This window comes from Quercus suber, unplaced genomic scaffold (assembly GCF_002906115.3).
Source record: "Quercus suber isolate HL8 unplaced genomic scaffold, Cork oak 2.0 scaffold_832, whole genome shotgun sequence".
Classification (NCBI taxonomy): Eukaryota; Viridiplantae; Streptophyta; class Magnoliopsida; order Fagales; family Fagaceae; genus Quercus; species Quercus suber.
In genome coordinates, this window is record NW_027070262.1 from 85798 (window position 1) to 99143 (window position 13346).

The following is a 13346-nucleotide window of genomic DNA, read 5'->3' on the forward strand; positions in this document are numbered from 1 at the left end:
GGATACACAGCACAAGCTTTATCGTGAGTGTGTGTGTTAAAATACTTGTATTCTATGAGAAAAAGGTATAGACAAAATTATTTTGTTGAAAATTTTTAAAAGGGAGGCATTTTTGTTTTAGGTAAAATTGGCGTTGTTGGGTTAATTGTTTTTAGCTTTACTATTGGTAATTTTTGTTGAGCTAATTTTTTTGAGCTTGTTTATTTTGTTTTAGATTTTAGATTTGGCCTTTAAAAGAGAAAATGTTAGAGTTACAAACTTTTTTACAAATTGTTAATGTGGTCAGTGGTTATTAGTAAATATAAATAATTGATGTAACTGGTATTCATGGTACAGTTTCGATAGGCCAAGAATTTATTGACCCTTGTGATAAATTAACTAATTAATTAGCCAAGTGAATTAATTAAGTTATTAACATGCAATATGCGTGGTACACAAACAAATCACCAACTAAGTTAAATGCAGCGAAAATAAAGTTGATACGGTTATTTGTTTACGAATGGGGAAAGCTCCAAGGCAAAAACTCCACCGAGTTATTTAAGGTCACAACTTATGAGAATCCACTATTATCACAACAAGCGGTTACAAGTAAAGGAATCTCAGTAGCTTATACCAACCTATAGTTGAACCCTTACCCCAATACACAATTGGACTTGTTTTGTAGTGACAATATCCCTTTTTAATGCACAGCTCCCAGTACGTGACTAACCAATCAATGCACGGATCCAAGTACGTGACTAACACACCAACTTGAGAGGATGTTGGCTGCAAAGTTCTTCAGTTCATCCACACGATGAAGATCAAGAAGCTCATTGTTAAAAAACCCTATACGGCGTACAAATGCAGCAGCTTCTTCAAGTGAAAGATGAACTAAGGCATGTGTCTCCGGTCACAATATGCTTGCAACAACAACTGCAACAACCTTATGACGACCCTTAAATAATCCTTATATATGTTTAGGGTTGTGAGAAAAGAAAGCCTAAACATACACATGGATATGCATGAAATTAGATCTGAAAAACTGATTTTTGTAAATCTCGATAAATAGGGTATTTGTCGAGAAGTTGTCGAGCATCGAGCTAAATTTTCCCTTTTAAACCTCGATAGATACAATCTGTTGAGCTAGCTGTCGAGATTTAAAATACAACACTTCTTCACTTATTTCTTGGACAGATTTGCATGGCTTTAACTCTTGACTCGAACAACATGTTTCTTGAAGACATAAACCATCTTAAATTTACCAATTACAAATAAAGTGCATTTTGTCAAAGGATAAGCCAATTTTAAATGACATATGTTTTTAACATGATTCACATATGTCCTAACAAGTTTGATGCGATTGGGGGTCATTTTAAGCATCACACTTTGCGGTGCGGTTTGGTCAAAACTATAACCACACTTTTGAGGTGCTGTGTGATAAGTGGTTCAAGGTGCAATTTGAACGGTTTTGGGATGGTATATTTTTCAAGATATCATGGTCAATTTTTAATTTACTATTAATAATCTTGACATATGACAGTAAGTTTTTTTTTTTTTTTTTTTTTTTTTTTTTTTTTTTTTTAATATAACATATGTAACAAAAAAAGCAATACCATAATACAAAACAAAACAAAAAAAATCCATGACAGATTGACAATCAACTAAAAATATCACAAATATATAGTATATATACAAAAAAAAATTTATATTAAACTTTTGAAATTTTGATTTTCTGAGAGTGAGAGTGAGAGTGTGAGATGAAGAAGTGAATGATGTTTTGAACTTTTGATTTTGTATTTAACCAAAACGAAGTCGTTTAAACGTGAAACTGGAATGCACTAGCATTAGGCTGGCCACTTACTTCTTATAATATTAAATAATTAATATATATATTATATATATATATGGGTGCGGTGCAGTGTTGTTTTGTGTGGTTTTCATATTATAAAACTACCTCCGCATTACACAATGTGGTGCGGTGCGGTTACTTCATTTTGCAGGCAGTTTTAGTGGCTTGGGTAAGTAATGCGGTTTGGTGAACACCCCTAAATGTAAGTGGTGCGCAGATACAAATCAATAAGAATGTACTAGCTCAGCAGTTTGTAAAAATGTTGTGAGAAAATTTTATGACTATAACATTACTCTTAAAAAGATCGATGATAGTTGTTAAAGGAGGTAAAGTGTAATTTTATAAAAAAAATTGCTAAATTGATACCTATGTATGTACTAATATTTAAAAAAAAAAAAATTTAGGGGGGCCATTGCCCCTCATTGTCCAAGCCTCCCTCCGCCCGTGATCCTATCAATTCCAAGATTCTAAACCCAAGCCAAATCCCTAACTTTGATCTATTTTCAATTTAATCATTTAATTTTTTTCTTCCCATTTTAGTCATTTTACTTTATTTTATTTTCAGTGTACTTCTTTATGCTAGTTCTATCTAATGCGTATTATTAAGTGTCTGTTTGGCTAGCTTATTTTTTGTCAACTTATGTTACTATTCAGCTTATTTTTGCTACTATTCATAGGTTCCACTACACTTTTTGGTACTATTTATGGATCCTATTGTACTATTTCAATTAATATTTGCCTTTATTTTCAGTACTTTTAGCAAAAAAAATTCAGTTTTAGCAAAATAAGCAAATCTCAAATAGATCATAAGTCCATCAAAATGACAAAAATTGGTGCACCTAATACTTTTATCCTCATTTTTATAAGGTGTTAAGCCACTTTAAACATCTAGTTGAGTTTTATTTATTAATTTTTTGCTATTTTGCAATGTAAGTAGGATACTTTAGAAACTTTCCTAACGGGTGCCTCGTTAACAAAAGAAATTCTTAAAAGGGTTTGTTGGAGTGGCCTCATTTCCATTATTGGGTCACTGAATTTGGGGCCTTATGGGCCAAAACTGACTGATACTGGCTCAGATGTTGGGGCCAGGCCGGGGCCATCGGTTACCCAAGGTACTCTAACTCTACTGTATGAGTGAGTAATGTTATTCCCTCTCTGTCTCTCTGCTATTCCTTCCGTAGACTGCAGATTGGAGCAATGATTGCTTTCAACAATCAACATACAATTTTTGTTGTTAGCCACTGCAAATTATTAATCCATACCCATCTATTTAAAATTGGTACATGTGAACTTTGATTTTTTATTTATTTTTTTCCACATGTAAACTCATATACTATCTTTTTCCTTTCCTACGTGAAACTCAAGAATTTTCACTACTTTTAAAAACATCTTCAAGTGAACATATAAACCATACCTCCATAGCCATTTGTGCAGTAGAGCACCATTAAAACAGAGCATACTTTCTAATACCTTAGCCCCCTTCTTGTGTTGGCTTACTCACTGTAGACCAACTAACCAGGTGGAATTTGTGTTTTCCAGTTTATAGCTTGTTAGCAATACTGACTGGTAGTGGAAAAACTGAAAAAGAGACAGAAAGTTGCCTACTTTTAATAACTTTTTTTCCTCCTGAATCTATACTTTTAATAATTTAACAAATTCAAAGATTGAGTAGAAAGTATTTTTCTTTTAATTATCTCAGGCATTCACAAAAAGCATACACAACCTTTGTTGCTCACAAACAATATGAATAGAATTCAATACGGATCTCATCTAATCGGATTGAACTTTATTATTTTCATTCACTAACATTAAACAAATGATTTACTTGAAATCTTTTTTTTTTTTTTTTTGGTGTGATTATTTTCTCAAGCAACGAAACGATTTCTTAAACAAAATCAAAATATTGAGACCTAAAACTTCATTTCTTTAAACTAGAAAAAATCCAAGTCCACTCTACTTTATTTTTTCATCTCTTTCAATAGATCAAACTTTCAGAAACCAAAGTTTATGTAAGAAATACTACAATCAAATCAAAAGAATCAGAAACACATTCAAATTCCAAGCTCAAATTCACATAGAAGATCATTAGAAAACGCTGAAGAGGTGAGATTTCAAAGTGAAACGAAGAAATTTATTACCAGTGATCTCCTTGATAAGGATAAGTTTTGTTTGTGAAGAGAAGAATGTAATCGCTGTCCTTGTACCCACGATCTTGCATTTCCACCTTGAGAGAGAGAGAGAGAGATTTTGAAGAGCTTGAATATTTAGGAGGGAAAAGCTGTCAGTATTGCTTGCTTATATACTGTTCTTCTAATTTTTTTTTTTTTTAAATCTTGGTCGTTAATCTTTTTGATGGAGTTGATCAGAAATTTTGGACGGTAAGAGATTGACTTGGATATTGTTGGACTGGCGGTTAGTTATTTATTTTGCATAACAGAATTAGTCAGGGGCAGTGATGGAGTCACAACTTGGTGAAATAAGTATCTCACAACTCTTCAAAAATCGAAACTACTAGTAGCTGATCTAAATCTGCGAAGTCCAAAAACAGTCTCAAAACATAACAGAATGCCTTGAATGTGATGTAGCTGATCTAAATCTGCATCACAAAAGACCAGTGTTTCATTTGCAAATATCAAATGTGAAATAGCCATAGCATCCAAACCAGTTGATGAAACCAAAAAACTATCTATATGACCACCCTCCTTTGCTCTTAACATTAATCTACTAAATGCCTCCATTACCAAAACAAACAGCAAAGGTGAAAGAGGATCACCTTGCCGCAGACAACGAGTACCAGGAAAGAATCCTTTAGGAGTACCATTAATAACGCAACGAGTACCAGGAAAGAATCCTTTAGGAGTACCATTAATAACGATAAGAGAATCATACCTTAGGAATACAAAATCGAATCCAGCCCCTAATTTTCAATGGACACATTGTCACTTCATTGCCAATAATTTACCAAGCCAAATTTATTATGTACTTTTATGTTTTCCAAGACAAAAAACTTGCGGCAGATCTGCTTGTATTAATTCTTTCTTTGTAGTTATTCCTTTGCATACACTCCATGTGCTAGGATAGTACTTTTCCAATAAAATTTATTGCTTATTAGCAATAAGATCTGCTTGTATTGATTATTATTTACCTTTTTGGGTACTTCTTTAGGTTCCTTTTAAATGTTCTCCTGTATTTTTTTTTCCTTTTTTCAAATTTGATTATTGAAAAGATGCAGATGTTAAAAAAAGAAGAAAAAAAATCAATGTTTGCTTGTATATTTGATTCGGGAAACATTTGCAATTAGGTGACTTGATTGCTTGCTGCTTGCACATTTTGAGGGTAGCTTTATATATGGATTAATTTTGAAACTGACATAAAATCTAAGAGACTTCAATTTCCTCGAAATTAAATTAGGTTAATATGCTTTGTTCAATGTGTTTAAAGTATGTTGCTGGGGATATATTTCTTAACCTTTGATTAATAGAGCAAAAAAACCCACAAAAAAGTAGCAATTTTCTCCTGAGCTAGGGCATGTATTATTGTATTTGTCCTATCGTTGTTCACTTCTATTATTAACTAAACTAGTCGCAGACCCGCGCGTTGCGCGTGGTTATTTTATTTTATTTTTTTTATGATTGTGTTATTATTTGAAATATTTTTGAATGTGTTACTACTTAAGTTGCATTATATATGTATACACAATATATTGTAGGATTTGTGATGATAGAAGGTATTGTCTTGGAATTAGATGTGGAATCATTTTATTTAACTTGCAATTAACTTGCAATTTTTAGCATAGCCTTTTCATTTTATTTATAATTAAAAGTTACAAATACTGAAGAAACAATCCAATTTTTGAACTAAACACCCTACACAACCAAAAGATAATATAAAATTACTCAAGCATACCAAAAGATAATATAAAAATATTTTAGCATAGCCTTTTCATTTTATTTATAATTGAATGTTGGACATACTTGAAGAAACATTCCAACTTTATTTACAATGGAATTTCCCAGCAAAGCAACTCATTCAACAATGTCCTATTTTTTTTTTTTTTTTGGTTGTTTTCTTTGGTTACACAAACTGTTCAGCCAAATGTGAAATTTCCCAGCAAAGCAACTCATTAAACAATACATTGTAGTAAAGTAGAAGTAATATTTTCTGACAATGTGCAACTGTATTAAGCTCTGACTGGTCACATATTTGTTTTTTATTCAAGTAGACTGCTACCTCTGCATCCATAGTGGTAATAGCTCTGGATCTATCAATGACACTTGTGGACCAAAGTGGCACATGGCTGATGTACTTTGGTTATTCATTTCATTAATTTTCTTTCTGCCGTCAACACTTAAAGTTGAACGACTACATTTGCTGAAGGTGTTTTTGCATTTCCAATGGACATTTAATTGTTCCATTATGTTCTGTTTGTAACTGAAGAGGGATGCTAATGAAAATGGCAGCCTTCATAAATAATGGTAGAAAATCCTAATGGCCGTGTGTCATGCGATGAGAAACCTTATCAATGTGATTGCTCACATTTGTTCCTCTAATCCATTTTAAATGACGAGTCTGTAGCTTCTGATAATGTATAGAATAGGAGTTGGTTCCACTTGTCATGAGAAACCCATGGGGCTCCTAAATGGTTTTTTTTATAGTTTTTTTAGTTCTTTTTATTCTTTCGTACAAATAAATTTTAATAGTAATAGCAAACTTACTGAACATTCATATCAATGTTTGCAATTACAATATGTTCTGTGCAGCTAAATAATTTAACAAAGGAGAACACAATTCTAGTTGAGAAATTACGTATTGCTAAGATTATGTACAACAACATAGATGGCGACAACAAAGAGATTCTATTTTCCAATAATGATGCTATCAGTGCTACCTGTGCAAAAACATATGAATAGGCATTGATTTAGGTGCACACAGGACTAAATAGCACTTACATCACATAATATGTGTAAGCTTATAATTTTTATGATGTATTGCTCTGTATAACTAAGCACCTAGAACTGCCTTTCAAGCCACAGCTAAAAACAGACAATAAAAAATAAAAATAAAATAATTCTTATTTTGTGTTTGTAAACACTGGCTTTTTTAAATGCCCGTTTAGTCCTTACCTACCATAGATCCCTATGTTTGACATTACATCTTTGTTGAGTTAAAAGGAGAAATATGGAACTACACACACACACAGATACAAACACTGGTGTATACTAGCATTCATCTCTATTTAAACTCTCTCTCTCTCACACACACACACAAAAGAAACCTTATTTCTTTTGAATTTTTAGATAGGATTGAGGGAAAGGGCATTTATTGACAAAAAGATATTCAATCTTACACTTGATACAAGGTCCTTGTTGTACAGTTTGTTTCTTCAAAAACTAGAATTTTAATGAATAAAAGACCCACCAGAAACTCTTCACCAGATAATTATTTTATCCATTAGATCAAAATTTTTAGCATCACCAAGATGCAGGTTGATCTAAAAAAATTCTTGGTAATCCTTATTAAGGGCCCTGAAAACAGGGTACCCAAGTCCCAAACAGATAACGAAACACCTGGTTCAAAACAGAACTGCAGTAAAGAATCATATCAGACACTGGGACCATTAAAATGAAACTATCCCTCCCTTGCTTAACTGTAAGATGCAACATGTAATTCAGTTGAAAATACAAGACAGTTAAGCTGAGGAACAAGCACAAAAGTGGCCCAATAAAATTTCAATTATGAGCCACAAACTAAATCAAATGATAACTATCAAACCCAACAATGTGAGTCAACAAAATGACAACACATGAATATGGGAAAGAAAGATCACTTGATTAGAGAAGCACATCAGCAAAGGATGACTTGTCCACACAAGCTCTAAAGCAACCAGCAAAGACCCGCCAATATGCTTCAATAATATGGCACTGAAAGCTACAGCCATAATTGCTTAGTAAGCTAATTGATGGACCCAATTGTCTTTATCTGGTCACTCTAGGGTTTTGTGGCCAAGTTTCACAACTATATGATTTGGAAGTTTTTAATGTCAAAGCTGAGAATTTAATACCTACTAGTCGCAGACCGCGCGTTGCGCGTGGTTTTTTTTTTATTTTTTTATTTTTTTATGATTGTGTTATTATTTGAAATATTTTTGAATGTGTTACTACTTAAGTTGCATTATATATGTATACACAATATATTGTAGGATTTGTGATGATAGAAGGTATTGTCTTGGAATTAGATGTGGAATCATTTTATTTAACTTGCAATTAACTTGCAATTTTTAGCATAGCCTTTTCATTTTATTTATAATTAAAAGTTACAAATACTTGAAGAAACAATCCAATTTTTGAACTAAACACCCTACACAACCAAAAGATAATATAAAATTACTCAAGCATACCAAAAGATAATATAAAAATATTTTAGCATAGCCTTTTCATTTTATTTATGATTGAATGTTGGACATACTTGAAGAAACATTCCAACTTTATTTACAATGGAATTTCCCAGCAAAGCAACTCATTCAACAATGTCCTATTTTTTTTTTTTGGTTGTTTTCTTTGGTTACACAAACTGTTCAGCCAAATGTGGAATTTCCCAGCAAAGCAACTCATTAAACAATACATTGTAGTAAAGTAGAAGTAATATTTTCTGACAATGTGCAACTGTATTAAGCTCTGACTGGTCACATATTTGTTTTTTATTCAAGTAGACTGCTACCTCTGCATCCATAGTGGTAATAGCTCTGGATCTATCAATGACACTTGTGGACCAAAGTGGCACATGGCTGATGTACTTTGGTTATTCATTTCATTAATTTTCTTTCTGCCGTCAGCACTTAAAGTTGAACTGACTACATTTGCTGAAGGTGTTTTTGCATTTCCAATGGACATTTAATTGTTCCATTATGTTCTGTTTGTAACTGAAGAGGGATGCTAATGAAAATGGCAGCCTTCATAAATAATGGTAGAAAATCCTAATGGCCGTGTGTCATGGGATGAGAAACCTTATCAATGTGATTGCTCACATTTGTTCCTCTAAATCCATTTTAAATGACGAGTCTGTAGCTTCTGATAATGTATAGAATAGGAGTTGGTTCCACTTGTCATGAGAAACCCATGGGGCTCCTAAATGGTTTTTTTTATAGTTTTTTTAGTTCTTTTTATTCTTTCGTACAAATAAATTTTAATAGTAATAGCAAACTTACTGAACATTCATATCAATGTTTGCAATTACAATATGTTCTGTGCAGCTAAATAATTTAACAAAGGAGAACACAATTCTAGTTGAGAAATTACGTATTGCTAAGATTATGTACAACAACATAGATGGCGACAACAAAGAGATTCTATTTTCCAATAATGATGCTATCAGTGCTACCTGTGCAAAAACATATGAATAGGCATTGATTTAGGTGCACACAGGACTAAATAGCACTTACATCACATAATATGTGTAAGCTTATAATTTTTATGATGTATTTTTCTGTATAATTAATTAAAACTTGATTGTTTACTGTCTTACAAAAATGCGTTTCACTTTGCTTGTTTGATGTACTTAGGTCTCCGTCATTTGGAAGACTGAACTCTGCATAATTGGGACATGACCATATACATTATACCAAGGTTGTTGAAATTATTTTTCACTAATTGGTCCTTTGAGGAACCTCACATTATACCAAGGTTGTTGAAATCATTTATTTTCTTGGGGATCATGGTGAGAGTAAATTGTAACCAAAAGACCTTTCCCAGCTACTACAATATTGCCTAAAATCTCAACATGAATGCCCCCTCCCCAACTACTACAATATTTCCTAGCTACTACAATATTTGAAAACTTGTTTTTATCATTTTTATTGTTTCCAGCTATACCACTACCAAACTACTTTCTTCAGTCATGGAATATAAACAATCGAGAGAGATGAAAACTCACCTTTAAATCCCCTTGGAATGGATGAGAGTGCCACCAACACTTTAGCCACAACACATTAAAAAAACGACACCTGAGATATTTCCAAATAAACCAAGGTAAAATAAAATAGTTTTTTTGGCAGTAAAATTTAGCACTATTGAAACGTCATTCAGCAATCTCACAAACACATCAATGGCATGCCAAGGATGCTCATCTAATATAAACACAAACACAAACAAACGGGAAAAAAAAAAAAAAAAAGCGTCTCATATTAATATAAACAAAGCATAAAAGTTTTGCGGAACACAAATACAAACAAACGAAAAAAAAAAAGCGTCTCATATTAATATAAACAAAGCATAAAAGTTTTTCACTAATTGGTCCTTTGAGGAACCTCACATTATACCAAGGTTGTTGAAATCATTTATTTTCCTGGGGGATCATGGTGAGAGTAAATTGTAACCAAAAGACCTTTCCCAGCTACTACAATATTGCCTAAAATCTCAACATGAATGCCCCCTCCCCAACTACTACAATATTTCCTAGCTACTACAATATTTGAAAACTTGTTTTTATCATTTTTATTGTTTCCAGCTATACCACTACCAAACTACTTTCTTCAGTCATGGAATATAAACAATCGAGAGAGATGAAAACTCACCTTTAAATCCCCTTGGAATGGATGAGATGTGCCACCAACACTTTAGCCACAACACATTAAAAAAACGACACCTGAGATATTTCCAAATAAACCAAGGTAAAATAAAATAGTTTTTTTGGCAGTAAAATTGTAGCACTATTGAAACGTCATTCAGGCAATCTCACAAACACATCAATGGCATGCCAAGGATGCTCATCTAATATAAACACAAATACAAACAAACGAAAAAAAAAAAAAAAAAAAAGCGTCTCATATTAATATAAACAAAGCATAAAAGTTTTGCACCCAAAAAAAAGAATTGAGATGTAGAGATACCTCAACCAAAGCAGGGAGGTTCTGTCAGTATTTATAAACCATGTGGAAAGGAATAAAGAGAGGAAGGAAATCAGATAGGCAGCCGTTACTGAGAAACAGTAGAGCAGGAAGATAGGTAGCTTTCAAACTCTCTGTTTTTTCACACAATACCTGAACAAACTCTCTGTTTTCTCACACAATACCTGAACGCTTCAATGTTTTTTTTTTTCTTTTCTTTTTCCTCCCTTTAAGCTTCCCTCTACGTTACATATTGCAAAACCTAACCGCTTCCCTTTTTCCTTTTTTCCTCTTTTTTTTTTTTTTTTTTTTTTCTTTTTCTTCTTCCAAACCAGCTTGAACGTACCTTTTTTCTTTTTTTCTTTCTTTCTTTTTCCTCCCTTTCAGCTTCCCTGTACGTTACACTGAACGCTTCCTTTTTTAATTACGCTTCCTTTTGTTTTTTTTTTTTTTTTCTTTCTCTTCCCTCCAATCCGGCTTGGAAGTTTTGATATTTAAATAAAGGCTTTCAGTTTTGATATTTAAATAAAGGCTTGAAAGTTTTCTTTATTAAGCTCAACTGAAAAGGCTTTCAGTTGGGCTTCATAGTGGAACTAAATAAATAGGAGGTGGGCTGAATTAAATAGATAGTGGAATTAAATAAATAGATAGTGGGAATAAATAAATAAGTAGTGGGCTATAATTATAGGGCTGGGATTTATAGGGCTGTAAATTGTAAAAACTAATTAAAAATTGAAGTAAAAACCAATTAAAAATTGAAGGAAAACTTTTTTTTTAATAAAGAAAATGACATGGCAGTTGATGTGGCGCAACGTGAGAGCAGCAGAATTAAATTCTACGCTTCAGCTTTTAGTAATATATAGATTGGCTATCAGCCTGTCGTCCCAATGATATTCCCATAAGAGCCAGAGGCAGCACAGCAATATATTCACTCTAACAGAATGAAAAATGTCAAAACCATGTTAAACAATTGTAGAGTCATCACCATCAATATAATAGCAACCAAGAAAGAAACCAACATTTTAAATCTGGCAGAAAAACTGAACCAAGCCAAACCAATCAGCAGGACAATAGAGCTCAAGATTAATCACAACCAATAAAAATTTTGAGCTCTAAGGTGTCCTGCTTTAGATAAACTTGACTGAGCTTGGATGAGACCCATTGCAAGTGAAGCTTCATCAGAATAGCAAGAGGCTCCAAAGGGGGTGCCCACTTTGCACAATAAAACTTCGCATAACCCCCCTTTCAGACCATAATATAAGACGGCCAGAATATAGTTGTAAACTCAGCTATTTTAGGTTGGCATAACACGCTTGTACATTGAAGGAACCAAGCTTTGTTCAATAGCTATATTCTTTACACCATGGCAGCAAGCTACCCACTAACACTTTTTGGTGATTTGGCTCAAAGACCCAATCAAATAGGTTTCACTAAAACTAGATGATACAAATATTCTAACAAGCATAAACATGACTAAATCCATAGTGTGTCCGTGTCAGACAGATATGCCAAAGACACACTTGCATGCATGTCTATGGTGTGTTGTCATAGACACAATCACAACACAATGATGGGAAAAAAAATTCAATTTTTGTTACCTCTGAAATCAGATAGGCATGTTGACTCTCAAGGCTCAATAGTTGACACAAAAATCTGCTCTCATTCTCTCTCAAACTCTCTTGATCGGCCCTCTTTTAATTAATCAACAGGCCAGCTATCAGATCATCTTTATAAGCGCTTAGAAAATAACATTTGATCACTCATCAGATAAGGTTTCATCTCTGTTGGCTGGTACTCTGGATACTAATTTACTATCTTCTTCGTTTCTCTAATGCTCTGCTTTGGTCTATGTTAGAATTGTGTGGTTAAATGATTAAATTTACCATATCCAATAGATTAAGCTTTTGGAAAAATCGGCAATTTAGTAGTCTAAAATCTTTAGACTATGGTCAACTCTCTTATCTGTTTCATGGTTTGACCAAAGTAATCTCTTATAATATCCTCTTGTCAGCTTTATTATTCAACACCATTGCCCCCAGGGCCCACAAATATATTACATTATGAGTATGAATCTATTTCTTTGCTATTTTTTATTACTTTTAAATTTTTGGTCCTATTTATTTAACAAAAACCTAAGATAAATATGAAATCTGTCTAGAAATGTACAAAATAACCATTTTTTTTTTTGATAAGTAAGAAGATGTATATTCAAAGAGCTACCTCATGAAAAACAAAAGGTAGAGCAAGGATTACAAAGAAGGAAACAAACAACAAGAAAATACAACAAAACAAACAAAAGCCAACATAAGAACTAAGTACTAAGCAGAGAATTAAGGAACAAAGGGAGAGAGTCACTAGAGGTGATTCCCCAAGCCCTAGACCAATCAAAAAGAGAACCACTAAAGAAAGCGAGCAACTGATTATTGGATTTGTCCGTATCCTCAAAAGTTCTCCAATTCCGCTCCCTCCAGATACACCACATAAGGCACAAAGGAACTAAATTCCAAATGCTAGAAGAATGCTTTCCAAACCAATTCCACCAACCAAAAAGCGTATCTGCAACCGATCTTGGCAAAACCCATGAGATCCCAAAGGTTCTAAAAACCAAGCTCCACAGCAGATAAGCTTTTTCACAAT

At 33.0% G+C, this 13346-nt stretch overlaps 1 long non-coding RNA gene across 1 annotated transcript; it reads right to left on the reverse strand.

The window, feature by feature from the left end:
• Positions 1-9539: 9539 nt before the first annotated feature.
• Positions 9540-10985, reverse strand: LOC136065025 (uncharacterized). The gene is made up of 3 exons (XR_010626669.1): positions 10713-10985; positions 10398-10468; positions 9540-9827 (listed from the first exon to the last, which is right to left on the reverse strand). It is a non-coding gene; the product is annotated as an uncharacterized LOC136065025 (long non-coding RNA).
• Between the last annotated feature and the right edge of the window lie 2361 nt (positions 10986-13346).